This window comes from Lissotriton helveticus, chromosome 6 (assembly GCF_964261635.1).
Source record: "Lissotriton helveticus chromosome 6, aLisHel1.1, whole genome shotgun sequence".
NCBI lineage: Eukaryota > Metazoa > Chordata > Amphibia > Caudata > Salamandridae > Lissotriton > Lissotriton helveticus.
Genome location: NC_136067.1, coordinates 600,756,261 through 600,777,278, shown reverse-complemented (window position 1 = coordinate 600,777,278; position 21,018 = coordinate 600,756,261). Strand labels below are relative to the sequence as shown.

Below are 21,018 nucleotides of genomic sequence, written 5' to 3'. Positions count from 1 at the left end.
GCGTCTGCTGGCACTGGCCGCGGCATCACTCTCACTCCTTGCTGCTCGGGCCCGGGGTGAGTGGTTATATCTGTATTTATACCCGCATTGCCATACCCTGAGTCTACAGCGCGGGAGGATTGTAACGGCTACCCGGACTTGGATGTGGCGCACACGCTAGATGTATTGGTTAACCAGGGTCCGTGAAGCGGCAACCGATTGCGACAAATTCTGACTCTATCTCTGCACCACACTAGCTGCTGCCTTTTATTGTCGCATGACCAAGCGGCTATCCACATACCTCTGAAGCAACACGCAGCGGATCGCTGTGTTCACCTACGTACTTTGACACCTATGCACCCGCTTCCTGTGGGTGAGGTAATGCGAGTACTACGGTGCTCCTGTAGAGGTTTACACCCCTAGTGTCCTAGTTTCAAGTGGTTAAGTTCTAGTCCAGTCGGAAGACTCCTAACTCTTTAACTTTCTATCTTTACGCACCCATTGACTTCTATGTGTGCACGCATGTGCATTTAGACACTGCACCCGCATCCTGTGGGCCTCCTGCTCCCTTACTACTGTTAGTCCAGTGTAGCCCAGCGATTCCCAAGCCCCTAGGCCTTACCATTGTTCGTGACGTGGTTCTTATACCACTATTTTAGTATATGGTTTTACGGGCCACCAGGGCCTATCCATATTTGTGCAACTTTTGTATGTTATATTAAGTTACTTGTTATACGCTTGTGCTCCTGTGCTCATAAAGAGTACAGGGGGTTGTTTTAGAAATAAATACATATATATTTTGAATATATAACCTGTGTGGTGTCCTTTCATTTGGTATTAAAAGGTTTGCATATGGTAAAACAGCTGGCTTCACATGCCCTCTTGAGTTTAGCCTAAGACTGCTTTGTCCATGCTACTACTAGGATAGCTGGTCTATAAGGTTGACTTTACAACCAGCACCATAAGGGTTGTTTGGACTGGTGCAAGGTGCTCACTAGAATAGTGAACATCATATACCAGGCCAATTTCTCACAGTGGTTACTGTAGGGGGAGGGCAACGGGCGCACAAATAAAGTAACCTTCAGAGTTGACAACACGGCAGGAGTAGATGTTGTGAATCACCAGTCGGACAGGGATGAATAGGTCTTGAAATTGCTGAGAGTGCTTGTTTTGGGCTGCTTACAGCAGGATATGGCCTTGCGAGCAGTGCATGTGCCAGGTGTGGACAATGACATAGCGGATGCTTTGTCTCGTTCGAAGTAGGGGAGATTCCGTGGGCTAACCAAGGACGCAGACAGGTCCCGACCAGCATGCCGCAGCAGTGATGGGACATAGGCAACACAGGATGTAGCAGCTGTTTTTAAGATCTCTCGCACACTCCACCAAGATAGCGTACAGGACAGCATGGGAAGGATTATTGTGCTCAGGTGCTAGGCGGCAGGACTCACCGGCGCCACGAAGGGAAGATGCCATTCAGTTTATTCGGGATATGATTGAGAGGGGGTTTTCCAAGTGTACAATCACGGGCAAACTGGCAGGGATTGCCTTTGTGGGTAAATTGCTGTGGGGTTATGAGCCATCCGCAGGAGAAATCGGGACACGGATGCTGTAGGCTGGGCTTGGGAATGTGAGTGTGCAACCAGGTTACGAGCCCCCCTATCTTGGGATCTGTTGGGGAGGGCTATGCAGATGCTGCCTGGGGTCTTTACAGATAAGTATGAAGTTTGGCTTTTCTCCACTTTGATGTTGTGGATGTTTTGGGCTTTCTGGGTCTCAGAAAGGTAGGGACAAAATCTGGGGGAGGTGTCCCTTTCAAGGATAGGATCTGCATTTGACTGCGGGTAAATGGGTGTCCCTGCAAGCTGCCGACCCGCAACTGACTTGCCCGGGTAGGTGGGAAGCGCAGAGGAGGCCTCTGGCGCCCGGTACAGTTGGTTTAGTTTTTTTACTTTCAAATGGGCGGAGCGCGGAATCTTTCCAGCTTTTGGCAGTTTTGTGGAAAGCACTGGCGGGCTGGGGATCGAGGGCAAGAGTTTTGGGACTCACTCATTCAGGATTGGGGGCGGCATCAGAAGGGAGCAACAGGGGTTTGGGCGAGGGGACATCATGAAGTTGGGTAGGTGGTCGTCTGATTGCTACCACCGTCACGTGCGCAGCGCATCTGTGGGAGTGTAGTGCTGTTCCTTTGTTTTCCTCTGTTCATTCCTGTTTCTCGTTTCAGGTTTGATGATGGGTCCCCTCGTCCGGGAGATATCTATTTGGATTGTTGAACCAGTTATTTTGGGGAAATTCTTGGTTTTAATAAAGAATTGTTTAACTTTCTTGGAGTGGCAGGAGGAGTTGCTATGGGTTCTAAATGGGGGTTTGGGGGCTGGTAGGTGCCCCTACGCGTTGGTGATTCATCTGGGGAAGCATGTCATAGTACGAGAGACTGGTTTGGCATAATTAGAAGCATGTAGAGTGAGGTGGTTTTGATTCGTCAACAGTGGTCCGGTGGTGCGGTGATCTGGACGTAGTTTGTTCCTCGTAGGGTCTGGAGAGGAGCGGTCAAACCGGCAGCGGTAGATAGGACTAGGAGGAAGCTCAACACGGAAACTGTGCTTTTTTGTCGGCACTTGGGTTTCCATAGGATCACTCACAGAGACATCAAGTATGATACTCTGGAATTTTTATAGGGTTGGTGTCCAATTACCCAGGATGGGCATGGTCTTGTACTTACTGGAAATCAGAGAGGTCTTGGCCAGGTTGCTGAATGTACACAGACGCAAATGGGGCAGTCCTAGGAGGCAGGGGGGGCAGGAAAATGGGGAGGCGGCGTTTAAGCCTACCCTTCCACCTTTTCCTGGGTAGCGGGGTTGTTGAAAGTTGGGCCAAGATTGGCTGAAGTTTTAAATTAAATGTTGGTAGTTTGTGAGCAGGGGCAGGGAGGGGGTAACCAGGTAGGCTTGGTTTAGACTAGAGGTTGGTTAGTTACAGTTGTACAAAGACGGGTAGGGGTATTAGTCATTGGAAGATAAGATTTCTAAATGCAATATTGTGTAAGATTGTGTAATATGGTTGTTATGTAATGTTATATAATGTTATTTTGTATTTGGCAGGGTGGGGGATTTGATGTGGGGATCGTAGGGGTGGGGGGAACAAGGGGTCAGGTAATCTATGTATAGTGAGGTTCTAGTTTTGGAAGGCAGTTGCCAGTGTTAATATGCACCTGCTTCAATAAAGCGACCTTTTACACACACAAAATTCGGTCTTGGTTTGGCTTGACCCCCTCCCTCCCAAGTCGGGCTCATGCGTTAAACGCGGCAGACACTTCAAACTCTAATAATAAAGTTTATTTTCCATAGAAGCACAACAGAAAGGGGCTCCCAGAATGGAAGCATGGCATGGTCGCAAGTGCTCTGCATCTGAATTTTTAATCTAGTACAATAAATTGCCCTTTATTTTACAGGACATCCCGGAGATCAGTGATACTTTTGAAAGCTACACGCTACCGGCTTCCATGACAATCTGTGGCTTCCCTGGTATACCTTTAATTGTCAGGCAAACACAGACCTGTTTGTTATTTCATAATGTGCTAATGGTTAAATGTTTATAAATGCATACATTATTCTATGTGTAAACTCACGCATTCTTGCCTGTCCTTCTGGCTACTCATGCTTTACATCTAATCGCCGGTCTAGAGGTGGAGGTATCGCCTTATTTATAAAATCCACCTTCACGTGTACCTGGACGGTCTTACAGATCGCCGGATGTGAAAGCGCGCTGTTCAAGATCTTCATCAGCCCCCAGTTCTCGCTGTCAGGAATGGTTGTTTATCGCCCCCCAGGCAGCGATGTTGCTTTCAGGGGCGCCTTTCCGGAGGCGGTGAGTACACTGGCCAGCGGCTGCGCCAACTTTTCGATCTTAGGTGACCTGAACCTCCATTTCGACAGGCTAGAGACCTTGGCCATCAGTGGTTTTCTGGCCGATTTAGAGGCCCTGCAGTTGATCCAACTGGTCTCTCAACCCACACATTTGGCCGGTCACATTTTGGATCCATTTTTTACGAACTTAATGGATGTCCAAATTGTGGCGGTTTCTCCTGTGGCATGGTCTGACCACTTTCTGGTGTCCGTCTGGCTACCCCTTCCTGTCATCCCCATTATTCCATCTTCTAAGTGGATTCCTCGGCGCCACTGGAACAAGCTTAGGCTAGAGGACCTTCATCACATCATGGCTGTTGAGCCCTTAGGTCCCCTGCTTAATGCTACCTCGGGCTATGACCTGTTTTGTAACTGGATTACTAAGGCACTCGATGCCCTGGTACCTATCATCTCCAGTAAATCCAGCTCCCGGCAGGCCAGCCCCTGGTATGACAGTGCTCTTCGCGCCTTGAAGGCCTCCTGTAGACGGGCTGAAAGGGAGTGGCGTAAGACGTATGACACTGTCAGAAAAACTGCTTATTTGGCATCTGTTAAGCTCTACCACCGAGCTATATGCAGAACCCGGGCGGCGTTCTACGCGGCAGAATTCCGCAGCAGTCTTAATCCTTCCAAGACTATCTTTAAAACCATAAAAGATCTGATGGCAAAGAGAGCTGCCCCGCAGGTGGATAGCTCCATCTCCCACTGCGAAACCCTGGCTATTTTTTTCTTGGACAAAGTTAAGAATATCTACCAGGCGTTCCCAAGCACGGCGCTACCTGTGACCCCCTTGAGGGCTTCCAGTAGCTGTCCGTCGCTGCACTCTCTCCCCACTCTCTCTGATGAGGGGTTTGCCAGATGGGCACAGCGTGTTAAATCCGGTTCGCCAGCAGACCCGCTAAGATCTGCCCTCTTCAGGGATGTTGCTTTTCAGGGACGCACGATAGTGTGTTCACTGATTAATCTCTCCCTGACCTCTGGCCTTGTCCCTGCCAAGTGGAAGCAAGCGGTGGTTTCCCCGATCCTCAAAAAACCATCTTTGGATCCTTTAAAACCAGAAAACTACCGCCCTATCTCTCTGCTTCCTTGGCCGGCCAAAGTTATGGAGGCCCATGTAAATCTGGCCCTCGCGGAGCATATGACCCGAGCTAATGTCCTTGATCCCATGCAGAATGGGTTCCGTGCTGGTCACAGCACGGAGACGGCCCTTCTGGCAATGGTTGAGCATCTGGGGACTGTGTTGGATGCAGGTCAAACGGCAGCGCTTATTTTACTAGATCTTAGCGCTGCCTTTGACACCGTGTCCCATCGCATCCTTCTACACCGCTTACAGGACATTGGCATTTGTGGTTCGGCTCTGCAATGGTTCCGCTCCTTCCTCAGCGATCGCTCCTTCTGCGTTGCCACCCCTCCTTTTCAGTCCAAGTACCATCCATTGGACCTGGGGGTCCCTCAGGGCTCCTCGCTGAGTCCCACGCTTTTCAATCTGTACGTGCAGCCGCTGGCTGAGGTCGCCAGGCAGTGGGGCCTAACCATGGTCTCTTATGCCGACGATACTCTGCTAGCGGTTACGATCAGCGGGGACGCCGAGCAGGATGCCCCCAGGTTCCGAAATGGACTGAGAGAGGTGGCTAGCTGGATGAATAACAACTGTCTCCAGCTGAACGCGAAAAAAACGGAGGTGATGATCGTTGGAAGAGATGCGGACCGTTGGGGGGACAGTTGGTGGCCACCTGAGCTGGGGCCGGCCCCGGTACCAGTCCTGGAACTCAGAAATCTGGGAGTGTGGCTTGACCACACACTAAGCTTTGTGACCCACACCAAGAGAGTGGCGGCTGGCTGTTTCGGGGTATTACGCGGATTAAGACCGGTGCTCAAATTTTTTGACGCCCCGACAAGACAGCTGATCATTCAAGCGATGATTATTTCCCGGTTGGACTACGCTAGCTCACTCCTTCTTGGAGCGAACCAAGCTGAGATCCTTCGTCTACAACGGGTACAGAACGCAGCGGCAAGGGCGGTGGTCGGTTTGCCTCGGACCTGTCCTACCTCTAAAACTCTTAGGTCCTTGCACTGGCTACCGATTAAAAACAGAATCCACTTTAAGGCCCTTACCATGGTCTTTAAAATCCTACAAGGGTCGGCTCCTGAGATACTTAATAAACTTGTCTCCCCCTACGTTCCTACTCGCTCACTCAGATCTCTTGGTCAATCTCTTGTGGTTGTCCCCCGGTTCAGACTTAGCCGGATGGGTGGACGCTCCTTTCGAGTGAGAGCTGCGACTCTCTGGAATGCGCTCCCCTTGGAAATCCGCCTTCTGGACGATCTATTATCATTTCGTAGGGCCCTGAAAACCTTCCTGTTTTAATCTTTCTTGTTTATTATCCTTGTTTTCTTTGTTGCTGGTTTTAGTGTTGTGTTGTGTTCACCTTTCCCTGCGCCAGGACGCTCCTTCGCTGGAGCATCTGTGCGCATTAAAAATGATAATAACATAACATAACATAACATTCCTTGAAACGTTCACACCTTTGCATCAGACATGAAATGTTTGCTTAAGAAATGAATATGTGCTTTGTTCACATATACAGACTTTCGAAGCTAGCCTGTGTAGCAAAGCATGAATTTCAAATATGAGAAAAAATTTGGCCATGGCCATTAAAATAAGGGTGTAAGGATGTGGGGTGGGTGAGCTAATTAATCGGCAACACACACTTTTCTTAAACAAGCATTGCAATGCAATAGGTCTTGCAAGTTTAAGCTATTGGTATTGTAAATGACAATGCCTTTTATTTAAAACCCCAAAAATAAATAAAAGACGTGATTTACAATCGCAATAACTCAAATTTGCATAAATGCGAGACCTATTGCATTGCAAATCCTTGTTCTGAATAGTTTATGCCCCCTCGTATGCTCCCGTACTCAGTGGAAGGCCAGTGGGACATCTTAACAACGGATGTCAAATTCAGCATAATCAGCATATTCGTAGGGATACGGAAGGCAGTGCTGACAAACAGGTACACATAGCCGTGCCTTGGGTGTGCTTGGGAGGCCTGCTCTGGGGAGCCGGTCTGGCGGTGCAGCAGTAGGTTGCCCTGCAACCCCCAGGCCAGGATATATGAATGTACATGGTCCTCCCGTTGGAAGCTAGGAGCTGCTGATCGTTTTGTGATATACCAGCACCAGCGTCAGGAATTACTTAGCGCAGTAAGGTGTTGGGTATATCTACTAGGCTGGTTAGGAGAATTTCAGGACGAACATAACTGGTAAGGTGTTTTTTTGGTGGAGGCGGCAGCAAAAGAAGGAGACGATGTCTCCAATACGGGGACAGTCCAACCCTGAGCAGACTTACTGTTGGCTAATAAATGGAATAAGAAGAAAGTGTTCAAGTACTGGTCTGGGCGTATGCAGGAGATCACACATTTTGACATAAGCACTGTAAAGGTGGGACAATGCTATTGAGTAAATCAGACGGAGCTACTATAGTAGCACATAGTATGAGGATATAATCAACAAAGAAGTATGTTTAAAGGTTGAGCCAAAGGCATTCAATAAGAACTTAGGCATAAACAAGTTTGAGAAGCAAAAAAAGGAACATTTGGTTTGATACTGAATTCAGATCCCTGAAAAGGCTGATAAGGACATTAGAAAGATACTCAAGGTACTCTCGTAATAATGAAGGTAGAAACTGTCTAAGAACTAACTAAAGAGCTTAAAAGATTGATAATAAGTAAGAAAAGGGCTGCCTATGAAAAAAACTACAATATCATGTTAGAAACCAATACCATTGAACAATTCTGGGAACGGGTACAACATGGCCTAGGGAAGAACAAAGGGAAGTTGAAATGCTTGGTAGGAGAGAAAGCAGAAGCTGACTACCTGGAAGAGATGTATAATGCACAGTATTCACTCAGCAGCTGGTTAGATTTGATATAAATGAGGACATAAAGGGGCAGTTCTCTATAAGGATAATCAAGGCGACAATCGAGTCATTAAAGTTCAGAAGAGCAGTTGGCCCTGATAATCTGCCAGCAATAATAAAAAAAACAAATATAGGTTGGTGGTCTAGTCTGTTCCAAAAAATTCTATCAAGAGTGAGCTTCCCAGACAGCTGGAGGGGAGCAGTGATCAAATCATTATACAAACAAGCATTTGCAATGCAATAGGTCTCGCATTAGGAAAGTTTGAGCTATTGGTATTGTAAATGACAAATTTTGTATTTATGTGTTGGTTTTAAAAATAGCTAAATTAATAGCTTTGTCATTTACAATGCCAATACTTTTAACTTTCGCAAATGTGACACCTGTAGCATTTGTAATGCAATATGTGTTGTAATTGCGTGACTTACATGTATTGATATTACAAATAAGAATTGCTTCTAATTTTTTTTAATAATTAATACTTAAATAAAAAAGTTATTGTAATTTATAATTGCAATAGCTTTAACTTTCATAAATAATTTTTGTGAAGATTATGTTCAGTGTATTTTATTGTGACGAAAATCCAAGCACAGAAGTGAAATATTAACATCTTTTTGTGACATTTGTAATAAAGCTTGAAACATTGAGAGAACATATTTGAACCAGTTGTTGTTGAATGGTTGCACAGATTGATGCTATGGTGGCACTGAGTGATGTTGTGGTGGCGACGAGTGATGCTGTGGCGTTCAGTGATGCTGTGGTAGCGCATAGTGATGTTGTGGTGCCTCTGAGTGATGCTGTAGTGGTGCTGAGTGATTCTGTGGTGATGCGATACATAGATAGAGTGTAATTATGTGGCGTGTAACTATGTTGCACTGAGTGGTATTTGGAGTGTATGTTGCATTGAGTGCGTGTAATTATGTGGCACTGAGTGGTTTTTGGAGTGTATGTTGCATTGAGTGCAGTGTAATTATGTGGCGTGTAATTATGTGGCACTGAGTGGTATTTGGAGTGTATGTTGCGTTTAGCGCAGTGTAATTATGTGGCATGTAATTATGTAGCACTGAGTGGTATTTGGAGTGTATGTTGCATTGAGTGCAGTGTAATTATGTGGAATGTAATTATGCAGCACTGAGTGGTATTTGGAATGTATGTTGCATTTAGCGCAGTGTAATTATGTAGCATATAATTATGTGGCACTGAGCGGTATTGTGTGGAGGGTATGTTGTATTCAGTAGAGTGTAACTGTGTGGCATGTAATTATGTGGCACTGAATGGTATTGTTTGGAGTCTATGTTGCCATGAGTGCATTGTAATTATGTAACATATAATTATGTGGCACTGAGTGGTATTGTGTGAAGTGTGTGTTGCATTCAGTAGAGTGTAACTGTGTGGCATGTAATTATGTGGCACTGAATGGTATTGTTTGGAGTCTATGTTGCAATGAGTGCATTGTAATTATGTAACATATAATTATGTGGCACTGAGTGGTATTGTGTGAAGTGTGTGTTGCATTCAGTAGAGTGCAATTATGTAGCATGTAATTATGTGGCACTGAGTGGTTTTTGGAGTGTATGTTGCATTGAGTGCAGAGTAATTATGTGGCGTGTAACTATGTGGTACTGAGTGGTATTTGGAGTGTATGTTGCATTGAGGGCAGTGTAATTATGTGGCTTGTAATTATGTGGCACTGAGTGGTATTTGGAGTGTATGTCGCATTGAGTGCAGTGTAATTATGTGGGGTGTAACTATGTGGCACTGAATGGTATTTGGAGTGTATGTCGCATTGAGTGCAGTGTAATTATGTGGCGTGTAATTATGTGGCACTGAGTGGTATTTGGAGTGTATGTTGCGTTGAGCGCAGTGTAAATATGTAGCATATAATTATGTGGCACTGAGTGGTATTGTGTGGAGTGTGTGTTGCATTCAGTAGAGTGTAATTATGTGGTGTGTAATTATGTGGCACTGAGTGGTATTTGGAGTGTATGTTGCATTGAGCGCAGTTTAATTATGTGGCGTGTAATTATGTGGCACTGAGTGGTATTTGGAGTGTATGTTGCATTGAGGGCAGTGTAATTATGTGGGTTGTAACTATGTGGCACTGAGTTGTATTTGGAGTGTATGTTGCATTGAGTGCAGTGTAATTATGTGGTGTGTAATTATGTGGCACTGAGTGGTATTTGGAGTGTATGTTGCATTGAGGGCAGTGTAATTATGTGGGGTGTAACTATGTGGCACTGAGTTGTATTTGGAGTGTATGTTGCATTGAGTGCAGTGTAATTATGTGGGGTGTAACTATGTGGCACTGGTGGTATTTGGAGTGTATGTTGCATTGAGTGCAGTGTAATTATGTGGCGTGCCTTATTTGGCAGCTTCACTTCTATTGCAGTTGATACAGCCCTTTAAAGCTGCCAGGGTGCTTACTGCTGGATATAGGTCCATATTAAATAAAAAATAAATAAGTACAGACACTGACTGAGCCCATTGGCATGAGGAGTCAATCAATTGTCAAGTGGCTGAATTCACGCAGCATCCCATTAGCCAATTATGGCTGTCTGTGTTTGCACTGGACAAGCACATAATTAAAAAGTTGAATACGAAACTACAAATCCCATAATGCAGTGTTCCTGCACAAAAAAAAACAGAACTTGGTAAGTGGAAAACCAGTTTCTTTCATTTACCACTTAGCATATTTTCCTTACAAGGAAAGTACATGATAAGATTAGCAAGAAAGAGTTTCGAGCTGCCTGCAGCTGGAGATACCACAGTTTACCTAGATATATGTATTTTCTAGTTTACCTTCCAGCCACTTCAGCATTGTTATCAAAAAACAGGAACCTCCGAAAGCAAATATACACCGTTCGACGCTATTTGTGCTTGAGGCTACAGTGTCTGGTTAATGGGAGTGTTCTTTTTACACTCCTCAGACATTCCTATCGGTGTGAGGAATGGAGCAGGTCCGGGAACTCCCATGGTTACGCGGACACCTCACAAAGAAAGAAACGTGCTATGCTGTGTCTTATTTGCTCTAGAAAGAATAAAAGTTGGGCATTACGGTTATTGGAAGAATAGTTAAACCGTGTTAAAAATTAATAGCACCTGAAATGTTAAAACTAAAATCTGAAGTTATTTTAATAAAGTTTGCATACAGTCAACTAAAAGCGCAACACATGCAACAGTAATGTAAAGCTCTCAATGGACCTTAATCGGAGCGAGTTTCTGATTTAAAAGGCTGGCATGAAATAAATTAAGCGCATGTAAATTAGAAAGGAAAAAAACCCCGAAAAAGCTATTAATATTGGGAGAGAGGGCGAGGGGTGGGAGAAAAGTAGACCAAAAGTTGTTTGTGTGTGTAAAAGGCCGCTTTATTAAGACACAGGTGCACATTACAAAACACAAACCTTGGCAACGCCTTACAAAACTAAACCTCACTAAATAAATAAATAACTACAAACTCAGCCCCCCGAACCCTCCCCCACCCCTAAAACATTTGAGCCCTCCCGCTCCCAACAATACATCAATAACAATATAACAGCATTATACATAACGTCATCAATAAAATTACCTCATCAATAAAACATTTCGTCATTAAACAAACATACGTCATCGTTAAAACTTTATTCGTCCAACCACAATTGCAATAACAACGGTCAGGTCCTCCATAACCATAAACCCTGCCTGACCCTGCACTCCTGCAGATAACCCCCCCTCACAAAACTGAACGGTCAAACCATGACCAACATACCCCAGCACTTGTCAAAGAAATACTTGAACTAATACCCAACCAGCAATCTGCCTAAAAACCGTAATGATAGCCAAAAACACCGCACAGCACCTGTGTCTAGCGACGGATACAAATACAATAAAAACAACCCCTGCACACCGGTAGCCCACAAAACAGCCTTTACTCAAAAAAGAAAATGGGGGCAAAAACCCCCAAAAAAGGGGGAAAAAACTGAGCAGCGAGGGGAAAACAGGAGCATTTAAAACGAAAAATTGAGGGAGGGAGGGAGGGACAAAAAAGCTATGAGCCCACCTAGCCACCAGGTCACCAAACCTAAAATGGTGGCTGGTAGGCAGTGGGCGGGGGGTTTATAATTTGGGCTATTCTGGTCCTACTGGACCAGCCCAATTCCAGAAACTTCTGTCCCTCTTAAAGGGGCACCCCTCGCAGCTCTCCCAAACCGCCCGGGGGAGGAGACCTCCCGGCGGTCGGCTCCCTCCCCCAAGCCCCCCTTGGGAGAGAGGGCGAGGGGTGGGAGAAAAGTAGACCAAAAGTTGTTTGTGTGTGTAAAAGGCCGCTTTATTAAGACACAGGTGCACATTACAAAACACAAACCTTGGCAACGCCTTACAAAACTAAACCTCACTAAATAAATAAATAACTACAAACTCAGCCCCCCGAACCCTCCCCCACCCCTAAAACATTTGAGCCCTCCCGCTCCCAACAATACATCAATAACAATATAACAGCATTATACATAACGTCATCAATAAAATTACCTCATCAATAAAACATTTCGTCATTAAACAAACATACGTCATCGTTAAAACTTTATTCGTCCAACCACAATTGCAATAACAACGGTCAGGTCCTCCATAACCATAAACCCTGCCTGACCCTGCACTCCTGCAGATAACCCCCCCTCACAAAACTGAACGGTCAAACCATGACCAACATACCCCAGCACTTGTCAAAGAAATACTTGAACTAATACCCAACCAGCAATCTGCCTAAAAACCGTAATGATAGCCAAAAACACCGCCACCCAGAAAGGTATGCGGGGGAAACAACGCCTCCCTTTCTGCCCCCCAACCGCAAAGCGAAAGACAAAGGAGAAAATCAGCGCTGCATGGCCAATGCCCGGGCTAAAACCTCGCGAATCTCCAACAAGTAAAGTTCCATGCCCACACGGGACAAATGAACCCCATCATCCCTAAAGAACTCGACAGCCTCAAACTTAATGTCCCTGTGTGAAATCCTACTGAAACCAAGGCTCCTACAGCAACGAGACACCTCTGAATTCACTTTCTTCCTAGCCCGATCGACCGCCCTGGGATTCACCGCTCCCCTCCATATCCTGCGAGGAATTAACTCTGTCCAAAAAACATGACACCCAGCCCATCGTTCCTTAATGAGGCCCAAATCTCTTTTCATGGCTCGCAGCAAGACTACACCTTTCGTTGCACATAGGTCATTTTCTCCCAAATGAATGACTAAGATATCCGGGCAGACACCGCCCACCATGTTGTTGTTCAAACAAGGTATCAACTCTCTCCAGAGCATCCCACCTTTACCCTTCCAAAGAACGTTAAACATTCGATCATTGAAACCAAGTAGATCTCCAAAGTAACTCCTCGCCGCCTGGACTCTGGCCCACTTGACAAATGAATGCCCCACTATCCAGACCGTTACCACCGAGGAGCGAGGCCCAGCAACGGATCCTGAAAAAGAAAAGAGAGTTAGAATCCTGTGAAGGAGGATGACGCATGCGCCTCCTCCGCCGAGCTCCTCACGTAACGCTGAAAACAATTAGAGGACCAGCGCCCCAATCGCTTAATATCCCTTTCAGACCAATTTCTGTGAAAAGCTTCAGTGGCAGCACCAATTCTGAAAGAGTGAGTACCATAAATAGTGCCATCGAGACCTATGTGCTGCAGCGCTTTGCGCAAAACCATACGTAATTGATAAGGTGTTACAGGGGTGCCATTGATATGTTGGAAAACCAGGACTTCATCGCCACCCCCACACAAGGAACGCCAGCGCCGCGCAAGCAGTAAAGGGCAAGTAAGCTTCGGAGCACATGCCTGTAACCATACACCTTTCCCCTTACCCGTCTGATCCGTTTTAGAACTGGCCAACCATACATGAACTCCCTCATCATAACAAAAAACGTCCTTCCAAAACAAACCACACTTATACTTTGAACCCAGCAACTCAGATACCCTGAAAGCACCAAAAAACATGAAAGCCATCAACATTGAGAAAAGACATGCCTCAAAATCATCTGAACAAACTAAAGGCAAAACCGTAAGTAACCTGGCAAGAACTTGCCAAGATATAGGGGCTCTGGATCTACCAATGTGCCCTTGCTCCCTGGCCCAGCCCTCAAGCATCCTTCTACCAATTTCCCCTGCAGATGGAGGATAGCCCCACCACAACTTTCCCATGAAAGCAATCCCCGCCAGTTTCCCAGCAATGGTTACTTTAGTCAAACCCTTATCCATGAGGTCCAGTATAAAGTTGACCACATCATCCGACCGACTCGACAGATCCTCCCTTCTGACAGCACCAGATTCCAGAAATTCCTTCCACGCAAGGGAATACGCAGAACGCGTGGACACGGACAGAGAACCTACCACCAATTGAACGACCCGACCTCGCCGACGTGCCACAGATGACTCGGCATCGGAGTCGGGGATCTGTCCGCATCCCTCGCCAGTCCACGGAATCTCTCCCACTGCGAACGAGACAGAGCATCCGCAATGTCATTGTCCACGCCAGGAATGTGCAACGCACGAAAATGAATATCGTGTTTCAAACAACCAAGAACAAAAACTCTCATAAGTTTCAACACTTGACTGTCCCTGGCTGACTGGCGATTCACTATCTCCACCACCGCCATGTTATCCACACGAAACAGCACCTTCTTGTGCGCCAATTCCTCCCACCACAGTGTCAAGGCGACCAATAAGGGGAACAGTTCCAGGAAAGTGATGCTGCGACCTCCATTCAACCATTCATCGGGCCAACGTTCTGCACACCATTTGCCATTCCAAAAGAGCCCAAAACCATCACTGCCAGCAGCATCCGAAAACATTTGTACATCCCACTGAAAGTCAACCTCTCTGACCAAGGGGACACCATTGAAGGAGTTCAGAAAAAACTTCCACATTCTCAAATCCTCCTTGACACCAGCAGACAGACGAACACGATGGTGGGGCAAATGATGACCTGCCAAAGCCCTGCCCAGTCTCCTACAAAAAGTCCTGCCCGCTCTCACCACTCTGCAGGCAAAATTCAGATGACCCAAAAGCACTTGAATCTCTTTCACCAACACTTTTCTCTTTGACAACATCACATCCAGCAGTTCAATCATGTTGACCCTTTTGTCCTCCGGCAGTCGAGCAGACATATCCACAGAGTCTATTTCAATACCCAAAAAGGATAGGACAGTGGCAGGGCCCATTGTTTTCTCGGGAGCCAAAGGAACTCCCAAATCCTCCATGAGCCCTTGGAATGTGTCCAGAGCCTTCTGGCACTCCGCGGAGCCCGGGGATCCGACAAAGAAAAAATCATCGAGATAGTGTGTTACCAGGGTATGACCGGACTGATGGGAAAAATACCATTGCAGAAAAGTACTAAAACACTCAAACAAGGCACATGATATAGAGCAGCCCATCGGAAGCGCCTTGTCCACGTACCACTTACCATTGAACTGAATACCTAAAAGGCTCCAATCGTCCGGGTGGACAGGCAATAGCCGAAAAGCAGACTTGATGTCACACTTAGCCATCTCAGCGGCTGCGCCCGCTGTCACAACAAGTGACATGGCCACGTCAACCGAAGAGTAAGAGACAGACACTGCCTCTGGGTCAATGAAATCATTCACAGACGACCCTTCAGGCCATGACAAATGTTGAATCAGTCGAAACTGTCCCGGTTCTTTCTTCGGAACAACTCCAATCGGTGAAACAATCAAGTTATGGATCGGCCAATCGTGAAACGGGCCAGCCATCCTCCCTTCATGTACTTCCTTATTAAGTTTGTCTTGTACCACTGCGGCATGTTCAGAAGCTGATTTTAAATTGGCAGACCACCTCCGGTCCCTAGCACCTAAGTAACCGAGTCGGAAACCAAACTGAAAACCTTCCAACAGTGTAACTTTTGCTGACTGATCTTCGAAACCATGTAGGGCAATGCGCAGCCTTTCTAAATTAACTGGCGTACGAGCCCTTGGACCCAGCACCCTTAGCACCTCTGTATCCCCTTCCTCCTGAAAACTGTGAAGTCGTATTTGATGGTCCTGAAACTGTTTGCTTTCCCTGTGTACCCTCTGATGACTGATTGTTCCAACACTTGGACAACGGGTGTTTCTTACCACAGCCTGAGCATTCATGTTTAAATTTACAATACTCCCTGGTACAGGAGCCCCTATTAAATTCCCAACAGAAACCAGACCCTGAGTACAAGGTTGCAGTGGCCCCCACCCCTCCCCGGGTGGGCTTCCCCTGAAAGGGCCGATAAACTAACGGCAAACCACTTGCCGTGAAAATGGTTTTCCCCCCTGACGCTGACCCCATTGTGTGTTGCCACAAGTCATTATCTATCTCCCCCCACTTAGCTTCCGGGTCCCAAGCCATCCTGGCCCGGAATTCCTCATCATATTGAGACCAAGCAAAACCACCCCCGGTGATCTGGGCCTTGCGAATGACGTCCATGTATTTAAAAAGGGACACGCTGCGCTCCGGGAACTTTTCGCAATATACACTGGCATAAATCAAAAATGCAGCTGTCCAGTTTTCAATAGTTAAAGGCACTCTGGGGCGTTTTGCCAGCTCAAACTCCTCCTCCTTAGACCCCTCTTTGGACCTGACTTCTCTGTGGAGTAGCTTCAGTAGTTCCACATACTCACCATTCCAAATTCGTTCCTTGGTACTTAACATGAGATGAGCACCTAATGGTTTCGTAACCCCCATGTAAGGCAGTTTTTTGATTTTGAGTTCTTTACTGGCCACAGGCTCTTTAACCTTGCTGGAAGCACCAGCCATAACATGACCTACCACTGTGTTCTGAATGTCTACCACATCATCTGTACCAACTGCTGTGTCTTTTACATATCGACCTTTGACCAGACGGCCATCACTACTAATCACTTCAGTTTCACCACCGGTACCCACAGACACCATCTTAGGTTTGGCCTGTGTGGCTGATTGCTCACCTGGCAAAAGAGAGACCACTCTCGATGGCTCCGCCCGTGTCTCCGAGGTCAATGCATCCGGTCGGCGAGGCGCCCTACTCGATGGGCCGTGCTCTCTTCTCCCTTGCACTTGACTTTGGACCACTGGAGCCTGTAACACACTAGAAGAAACATGAGAGGGCACCCCCCTTTCCGGATCCCGCACTTCACCTTCTTCAGGACTCTCTTCGTCGTAGTCCAACACTACTGAATCGACACTAGTGTGCAACAAATCATCACGGGTCTTACCCAACCCGGTATCAACCACTGTACATTTAAATGATTTTGAAACTCCAGGAGGGGGAGCAGGCTGTACACGCCCGTACCTCCCTGTGCGTTGACTCTGTAGCTCCTTAGCCGCCGGCAAGGCCTGCCACCTATACCTGCTACTCGTTGGGGCCAGCGGGGTCACGCCAGACCCTCGTGTGCTGGCCGCGGCGGGATCCCTCGTTGGAACAGAGAGGGCCGCGCTAGGCACTCTCCTCACTTCCCCTTGGCGTGATGGGACTGGACCGCGCCCTGCCAAGTCTGGACCTCCACACCTATTCCTATCCTGAAAAGAAAAAGTTTGGACTGGTGTGCTAGGGTCCCTAAACGCAACACTCGAAACAGACCTTGACCTCCGCAAATTAGCATCAACAAGCGACCCCTGACACCTCTCCAAAGAACGTCCCCTAATGCAACCCTTCAATGGCACTCCCCTAACCGGAGAGTCGCCTATCATCTCCTCCTCATCACTGACATCCAAGTTAGCGCCCGCTGCCACCGAAGAAGAGGTCTGCAAAGGTACCCCCACACCCCTCGCATGGCCCCCAATATCCTTGTGAAAACCACGCTGCGCCAAACCTGCTGTACCAAAATGCTCCCATCCAGGAGAACCGAACATAAGATAAGGACCTCCAACATCCCCATGTACAGACCCTCCACTCACCTGCCTGGAAAACCCCTCACGCTCCAACAACGTATTTGAGAAACCCCCAGCCCCTGTAAACCGCACACCAGGGTGAACCAACCCCACAAAATCATCCCCTACAGCCCTACCCAATCCCCCTAAACCTGTGCCATGCACAGGTGCAGACCCCCGACTCTCCCCATAAAAAGCTCCCTGACCCCCCTGTGACAATCTCCTGTCATCCCTCCGCAAACGGACACTCCCCTCCTGAAAACCAGGAAACACAACAGCCCCTGACCTTACCGTGTCCTGGCCCAAAACCTCACCATACATGGAACTACTGTCGCCCATCTGGGCCCACTCACCCTCTCCTCTGGATCCCCCTCCAACAGACATAGCAGAACCCACATAAGAACCAGGTGTAGAGAATAATAACGGGCTGCCCACATTACTGTTCCCATCCCCCCGGTCAGTACCAACATCCTGTGCAAAAACAACCTGGCCAGCATGATGCTCCATACCAACCTGCCTGTCCAATCCACCTGTAACAAGCTGGCTAGAATCCCTACCATCAAGCACATCCATCCCTGATATAGCAAGGTGTGAAGGGGTTAACAACATACCAGCGCGTGGGTCAACAATCCTCTGCGTCTCTGCTACAAAATGCTCTGTAACATTCAAATCCGGCATAACGTGCTGCTGCTCTGCCCCCTGCCAACCATCCAATTGAAACGAGCCCCTGCGCGCACCTCGCGCAGACCTGACGAACGCAGGCTCCACACGGCGTTCCCCAATGGGGTCAGAAGCGGAGCGCTTCTTACTCCCTCTCCGTCCCCCCCTCCCCCGCTTGGCCGGGACAATCGGAGCGGGAGCGAGCGCTTCTGCCTCTAAACCGTTCCCCGCCCGCCCCGCCGAAGCAATCAAGTGCGCTTCAGACGCCTGACCCGGCTGCATGCGAGCCGTCTGCCCTGCCGCCGGAGCGCCTCCCGCCCCACCCCAGGACTCCGTAACCGCAAAAGGGGCCGGTCCCGCGCCAGCACCCCCGACTACGGGAGCGCCCAAAATTACCGGCGCTCCCCCCTCCCCCGCCGCCACACGCGCCTGTAAAGGAGGGGCCGGTTTCCTCGAACGGGACCGGCCCCTTTCACTTACCTGGACAGAACGCCTCTTTTTAGGCGAAGAACAAGCCATAACTGCGGCGGACACGCCGGCGGAGGCCTGGCGCTGGGGGCGCGCCGGCCCCCCTCCCACCAACAAGTCCATGCGACCCGCTTCCGACAGCAGTCGCATGGCCTCCAAAACGCGGTAGTCTTCCATCTCGGGATTAAAGCGCCAAAGTAAACTACACCAGGGTAGCTAAAATTCCCGAAATACCTGACAATATACTTCTATAAAACGCTGACAGACAAAAAAGCTATGAGCCCACCTAGCCACCAGGTCACCAAACCTAAAATGGTGGCTGGTAGGCAGTGGGCGGGGGGTTTATAATTTGGGCTATTCTGGTCCTACTGGACCAGCCCAATTCCAGAAACTTCTGTCCCTCTTAAAGGGGCACCCCTCGCAGCTCTCCCAAACCGCCCGGGGGAGGAGACCTCCCGGCGGTCGGCTCCCTCCCCCAAGCCCCCCTTGGGATAGAGTTTACGACATGCAGAAACCACACAGATTAAAGATGCAATCTGGCTGGGGACAAATGCCCACAGGCAAGACAGCAAACTAGAGAGCGCTAGAGTAAGAGTCTACAAGGAACAAGAGCGGACGCACCGTAATCTCTTGGTGCTCACAGCTGCTTGGAAACTGTAATCAATGAACACGGGGAAACTCTCCGCATCCCTGCCTGTAATTCTCTCCCAGCCTTCCACCAGGCCATCCTCTATGCACGTATGCTCATGTTACGCTTAATAAAATATTGACCTTCTATTCAATAAAAAGTGGTGCTATGTCCTTTATACAGCCACTCCATGTAGGCTCTGCGTCCCCACGCTCCAAGAGAAGCAAGGCACAAAATGTGCACTGCAATCAGAAATAATTTTTTTTAAAACATGCCCTAGCTGCGTAGTTGAGGTTCATTTCCGTCATAATGAAAACAAAAAACCCAACATGAAGATAAATCCTTCAGAAAGAATAACCTTAGCAATTGTGTGCAAATGGTGTGTGATAATTAATAGGAAATGTAATATAATATTAGGAGTGTGCGATATTTGCGTAAATTCTTTTGCAAAAAATACATGGAATTCTTCAATAAGTACACGAAATAACAAAAAAACATCGGTCCAGCATTTGGCAGCTGTTTTGCCATGTACATCCTCGCATTCATTCAAGGACATATTTTGCACTAAGAAAAAGTCGCAAAATCACGCGTGCACGAACAGCATCTGCACACGTTCTCTTTGCAAACCTTGTTTCCTGTGTTTATGCCATGGGATTTTGACCCGAACAGAAGCTTCTTTACTTGATCTGGTCACGGTGTAATCACGTAATTGCCATGATTTCATCACAAATGTAAAGCAAATGCCAGAAATTAACTGAGATTACACTGTGTAACAGAAATTTCACCAGGACATACATAAAACCACAGAATTAGCGATAGCATCATAAGCGTGTCCTTTCACTGCAATTGCTTAATCCTCTGCATGTACACGGAAATCATTTGTCAAATATCAGGAAATGTAATCAAATAATGGAACAAAACAATTAAATGGAAAGGATAGCAAGGGTTATGAAAACATGTTCTTTGCTCACATAGATTGATTAAGCACTCAGCTGTCTGTTGTACGTGCACCACAATATGCTTACAACGTGTGCAGTCTCCGAAGCTGTACGTCGTTACCGAAAGCACAGTGACAGTCCAGTATGCAAATAAACACAGTGCTAGGTGCTTGTGTGCTGACAAAATGGCCGTCTCTTAATCGCGGGCGCACTCTGGAAGTCAGGCAGCCTTTGTTTGGACGTGGGCGGGGCTCGTCAAAGAAACAGGAAGTAACCGCCGAGGAGGACGTCCGAAACATGCAGGCTCCACGCTGAAGTCCCGGGGCGCTTCAGAGAGACCGGGCGAAAGAGCGAGGGCAGACTGCATGGCAACAGAGGCAACACGGGGCTCCCGAGTGGTGAGGAGACCCCTGCGGCGTGCCAAAAGACGGCCCAGGAACCTGCACACCGAGCCGGTAAGTGAGAGCTTGCAGGCGGGGCGGGGCGCGGGGGGGGGGGATTGTCTGTGCGTGTACTCTCGTGTGTGGGCGGCGGCGGCGGCGGCGGCGGCGTGGGACGCGGACGCGACGTGCGCGTTCGCGCAGACGAATCCAGGAGAGGAAATGCTAGTGCACCCTCTGGTCCGTCCTTCCCTCCAGACAGCTGACTATACGTCTCCGTCC

At 47.8% G+C, this 21,018-nt stretch overlaps 1 long non-coding RNA gene across 1 annotated transcript in view; it reads right to left on the bottom strand.

The window, feature by feature from the left end:
• The window catches only part of LOC144761452 (uncharacterized), a 110,335-nt gene extending 89,783 nt beyond the window's left edge, over window positions 1-20,552 (bottom strand). Inside the window, exon 1 of the long non-coding RNA XR_013595723.1 lies at window positions 20,444-20,552. This is a non-coding gene — a long non-coding RNA (uncharacterized LOC144761452). The remainder of the gene's footprint in view (window positions 1-20,443) is intronic.
• Between the last annotated feature and the right edge of the window lie 466 nt (window positions 20,553-21,018).